General features: G+C 43.6%; 1 non-coding gene across 1 annotated transcript; it reads left to right on the top strand.

Annotated features, from left to right (window-relative positions):
- Nucleotides 1-5576: 5576 nt before the first annotated feature.
- LOC125369071 lies at nucleotides 5577-5682 on the top strand. The gene has a single exon (XR_007214564.1). It is a non-coding gene; the product is annotated as a small nucleolar RNA R71 (small nucleolar RNA).
- Nucleotides 5683-5924: the final 242 nt, after the last annotated feature.

Below are 5924 nucleotides of genomic sequence, written 5' to 3'. Positions count from 1 at the left end.
TAGGCACATTTTATTTCCACCAAAACCCCACAGTTATTAATTTCATAACCAACTACACCACAAACACAACAACTAATGTAGATTAACCTAACCAAGGTCATATAGTTACACTATAGAGCCACCAAAATATCCTAGCATGTCCTAACAAAGGTATATGTCTAAAATAGAAGTGAAATCATAATAATAAAAAAAAATATAATGCAACAAATGAAGGGACTTACGAGTTCGCTTAGGAAAGTGAGAAGGGTGAGATAGGGGTATAAGAACAACACCTTTGAGCTAAGAAAAACAAAGGGAAGCAAAATTTTGAGGCCTCCAATTCTTATAGGCACGGTTTGTACGGGTGAGGTAAGGCCGTCTTTGATCGGCTAGGACTCGGCCGTCTTGATCCTTTCGCCTTCTTTGGATGCTCCTTGGCACGGGCATTAGCACGGTAGTGCTTACCGACGGCTAGGGGTTGTGTCCCGCCTTCAAAGCCGTGACAATTGCTCTTTATCCTTCAACACGGTCTTGACTCGGCGTGCTCATCGGCCGGCACGGTGATCGGCCGTGATGGCCACGGAAACCGTGGTGAAACGAAGTTTTTCTAGGCTTGCTTTTTGCCGACTCGAGTCGTCTTGCCCCCATACCTATAATTAACACATATGCATGTAATTAGATCATTAAACAAGTAGATATGGTCAAACGGAAGAGTTTGTCCTCTTCGATTCTATAAGTCCGAAAAATTAAAATTAACCTAATTATTTTTAAGCAACTATAATAAAGTCAAATGAAAATAATGAAACAATCACAACTAATTAAAAATATGAAAGTATAATCCAAGTCGAATGTATAGAAGTGCTTATTTGCAGAGTCTTAAGCGTGACTCATTCGGATCACCCTTTCTGTGCATACAAAGCCAGGTCAACTCGTTGCTCACTATCCAACGAGTTACAATGATATCGCTTTAGCCGATGGCCGTTCACTTTGAAGTCCCCCTTCTACCGGATGATGCAACTCTACCACTCCATATGGAAAGACTTGTCCGATCTGAAATGGTCCGGACCAGCGAGTGCAGCAGCTTCCGGGAAACAGACGAAGGCGAGAGTTGTAAAGCAACACTCGATCCCCAACCTGAAATTCCTTAGGCTCACGAATCCTTTGATCATGCCATTTCTTAGTCCTTGCTTTGTAAGTTGAGGAGTTTTCGTATGCCTGCTGGCGCCACTCATCTAGCTCACTCAGCTGCCATTGTCGCTCCTTACCTGCATAATCAATATCAAAGTTACAAGTTCTAAGGGCCCAAAGTGCCCTATGCTCTAACTCAACAGGCAAATGACATGACTTTCCATAAACAAGGCGATAGGGCGTAAAACCTATAGATGTCCTAAAAGCGATCCTAAACGCCCATAATGCATCATCTAACTTAAGGTCCAGTCCTTCCCATCGGTACTAACAGTTCTCTAAAATACATTTAATACCCCTATTAGTTACCTCAACCCGCCCACTAGTCCGGGGGTGATAGGGAGTAGAAACCGATGAGTAACTCCGTCGCTTAAGTACTTTCTCTAATTGGGTGTTGCGAAATGTGTTCCTCTATCACTAATAAGCGCCCTAGGTATGCCAAACCTAGCAAACAATCGCTTAAGGAACTGCAAACAACCCTAGCATCATCGGTGGCTCTGACTGAGCTTGAGCCACTTAGAGAAATATTCAACAGCAACCGAATGTACTTATAACCATACGAAGAGGGAAAGGGTCCCATGAAGTCGATGCCCCGGACATCAAAAATCTCAACGACTTGCACACTGGTTTGGGGCATCTCATCACGAGAAGAGATATTACCTACCGGCAAGGGTCACAAACCTTAAAAATTTCCGTGCATCTTGGAAGAGCGTAGGCCAATAGAATCCCGCCTCTAGCACCTTCCTCGCGGTATGGTTTGCCTTGATGACCTCCGGTGGGTCCCTCATGGCATTGCTTCAATATTTGGAGAGTCTCCTCGCCATATACACAACGGCCGAATCACACGATCGCATACTTTAAACAAAAGGGATCTTCCCAAATATAGTATTTCAAATCGTGAAGAATTTCTTCTTTTCGTCGTCATACCCTTTGGTAGAACCCTAGCAACCAAATAGTTAGCATAATCGGAAAACCGGGGAGTATCGGTGTATACCGAGTGATATACAAATGTTCTTCCGGAAATCGATCATTTATGGTCGTCTCATCAAGTGCATCTAAGTGAGGATTTTCCAATCTCGATAAATGGTCATTTGCCGATTCTCGCGCCCTTCTTATCCTTGATCTCGACGTCAAATTCATAATAAAAGAATCCACCGAATCAATCTCGGTTTAGCATCATTTTTCGGAATAAGTACCTCAATCTTAGAGTGGTCCGTGAAGACAATGGTTTTGGAGAGAACGAGGTATGATCTAAACTTGTCGAAGGTGTAAACAACCGCCAATAACTCCTTCTACTGTGGTGGTGTAGTGTTCTTGGGCTCCTGTCAAGGTCTTGCTGGCGTAGTAAATGGGTTGAAACTTCTTTTCAATCCTCTGTCCAAGCACAGCTCCAATCGCATAATCACTAGCATCGCACATTCAATCAGAAACCATGATCAATGAAATTTGTAGTTAAGTTTCTTCAAGATACTCAAAGGCGCCACGCATGCATCATCAAAAATAAAAGGTACATCCTTAACTAACAATTGAGTGAGGGCCTAGCAATCTTAGAAAAATCTCTAATAAATCTCCTATAAAACCCTGCATGGCCCGGAAAACTCCTAAATACCTTAACGAACTAGGAGGAGGTAGCTTAGATATTACTTCTACCTTAGCTCTATCCACCTCCATCCCGTACCGAGAGATCTTATGCCCTAAAACAATCCCCTCTCTTACCATGAAATGACATTTTTCCCAGTTTAGTACCAAGTTAGCCTCAATACATCTAGCTAACATGCGCTCAAGGTTTGCCAAACAAAGAGAGAAAGAATTACCAAAAATAGAGAAGTCATCCATAAATACCTCCATAGACTCCTCAATCATGTTCTCAAAATAGCCATCATGCACTGAAATGTAGCCGGTGCATTGCAGTCCGAATGGCATCCGTCTATAAGCAAACGTCCCATAAGGGCGGTGAAGGTAGTCTTCTCTTGGTCCTCGGTGCAATAGGAATCTGAAAGTAACTTTGAAAAGCCATCAAGAAAACAATAAAACATGTGACTGCTAAACGTTCAATCATCGATCAATGAAAGGAAGAGGGAAGTGGTCCTTCCGAGTTGCATCATTAAGCCTCTGATGTCAATGCAAACTCGGGCTTTACCGTCCGAGTCGGGATCGGCTCATCCTTCTCATTCCTTACCAACGCTGATGCCTCCTTTCTTGGGTACAACTCGCACGGGACTAACCCACGAGCGCCGGAAATGGGATATATCAAACCTGCATCAAGAAGTTTAATTACCTCCTTCTTTACCACTTCTTTCATGTTCGGATTGAGTCGTCTTTGAGGCTGAACGGCCCAAACTGGCCCCCAATGAAATCTTATGAGAGCGAAACTTGGATTTATGCCGGGATATCGGCTATATTGAAAGCAAAGGCCTTCTTGTACTTCCTTAGAACTTCCAACAAGCATGGCTTGTTCTTCGGAGTTAGATCGGCTGCTATGATTACTGCTAAGCACTTCTCTTCATCCAGGAAGGCATAAACCAAGTGGCTCGGTAACTCCTTCAGTTCTAAAACTGGTGGGTCCTTGAATGAATTCTTTACTTTCCGCACCCCAGACTGTCAAGAAAAAGATAGGGATCAGTTGACAAGCTCGGCTCAGAAGCCAATAAAACAGCAAGTTGCTCCAACACTTGCTCGTTGGACAACTCCTCCTCATCCCTCGGCCTAATGCTACTTGCGAAAGGGTCGTACATAAAATTTCTTGTAAATGGGACTCAACCACATCATCAATAACATCAATAGAACATACGGTATTATCATAGTCCGGTGTTGTCTCATGGAAGTGGCCGGGTCAAAGGTAATGGTCTCATCATTAACTCTAAGCTTAAGCTTTCCATCGCTTACATCGATACTTGACCCTTGATGTAGCTAGGAAAGGCCTACCCAGGGATAAAAGGCAGTGCTATCACCCTCCATATCCATTACCACAAAATCTACAGGAAAGATAAATTTATCTACCTTTACAAGTACATCTTCAACAATACCTCTAGGAATTTTACTTGAGTCCTATCGCTAATTGAACACTCATCCTAGTAGGCTTTGGCTCATGCAACCCTAATTTGGCAAATAAACTAGTGGGCATTAAGTTAATCGGCTCCTAAATCAGCCAATGCACCACTAATTGATAAATCACCAATCATACAAGGGATAGTAAAACTCCACTGGATCTCGTCAGCTTGAGTGGCGTTTGTTCGGAGAATAGCTGAACACTCCTCATTAAGCACCACCCCGACCAAGATCCTCCAACTTCCTCTTGTTGCTCAAAATCTCCTTTAAAAACTTGGCGTATTTGACCGTGAAATTGCCTCAACAAAAGGTAAGTTAATTTTCACCGCTTAAATAAGTCAAGAAACTTACTGTATTGCTTGTCCACCATATCCTGTCTCAACCTTGCGGGATATGGTAGGGCGATGCTCCCGACAGTCTCTTTTGCTGTCTTCTTTCTTTCTCTCATTCTCTACCATCTCAAGGTCCGGTCCTTCCTTAGGCCGGCTCGACACCGCACGATTGTATTATCTTTATCGGCTAAAGGCGAAGAACTAGTCAAATTCTTACACCGAACGCAAGGTGATAGCTTTGCAATGCTCCCTCGGGTTTGACTCTGTAGTGCTAGGGAGGCGATCCTGAAGGTCTCTCCGAAAGCATCTTAGAAATTTGGCCAATTTGAGTCTCAAGTTCGAATCGAGGCCTGCTGATTCCTAAGTGCACTATCGGTCTACTTTGGAATCTTGTTTACGTAGATGTCACAAACTTCATCATGAGCTCCTCTAAATTTGACTTCTTTTCTTGGGGAGGAGGAGCTTGTGCAAGCCCAGTAGTTGTTCTTTGTGGTACATTGATGAAGTCTTTGGAAACTGGCGGACCTGGGCATTATTGTTCCTCCAACCGAAATTGGGGTGATTGCGCCATCCAGGGTTGTATGTATTCTTTGTAGGGGTTATTCTCTTGGGGCATTCCCATATAATCAACTTGTTCAACATCGGAAGATATAGTAGAATTAGATGGAAAACTAATAGAAGATGAAGCAAACATACCTCCGTGATGCGATTCGCCTTTGTAATGCGGGCCACCACAAAACTTCGCGACCAACGTTACATTGCGTGGGCAAACATCTGAGTTGGTCGATCTTCTTGGCTAGAAGCTCCACTTGAGCTGCCAAGGCTGTAGAGTCCACTTGGTTGACCACTCCTTGTCTTCCTGGTCGGTTCTAGAGGATTGCCATTGATAGTTGTTCATGGCCATTTCCTCTATCAAGTTCGAGCTTGCTCGGGCGTCTCTTGTTTAGCGCCCCTCCTGCTGCGGCATCCACCATCGCCTCGTTGCGAGGTTCAACCCATTGTAGAAGGTCCGAACACTGCATCCACACCGGCAATCCGTGATGTGGGCGGCATCTCAAAAGATCTTTAAATCTCTCCCGTGCATCGTACATGCTTTCATCATCAAACTGCACAAAGAAGATATGTCATTTCTAAGTTTAGCGGTTTTAGCGGGAGGAAAATACTTATATAAAAATTTTTGATAGCGCCTTCCAAGTAGTGATAAATACATTGTGGAAGAGATTGCAACCATCTCTTTGCTCTGTCCCTCAAGGAAAATGGAAACAATCTCAGCCGAATGGCATCATCGGTTGTTCCATTTATTTTGAATGTGTCACAAATCTCTAAAAAGTTGGAGTTATGTGCATTGGGATCCTCATTTGGGCAATCCTCCAAACTGCA

Source organism: Ricinus communis, chromosome 1 (assembly GCF_019578655.1).
Source record: "Ricinus communis isolate WT05 ecotype wild-type chromosome 1, ASM1957865v1, whole genome shotgun sequence".
In the NCBI taxonomy this organism is placed as follows: Eukaryota; Viridiplantae; Streptophyta; class Magnoliopsida; order Malpighiales; family Euphorbiaceae; genus Ricinus; species Ricinus communis.
This window is presented reverse-complemented; position numbering and strand designations above follow the sequence as displayed.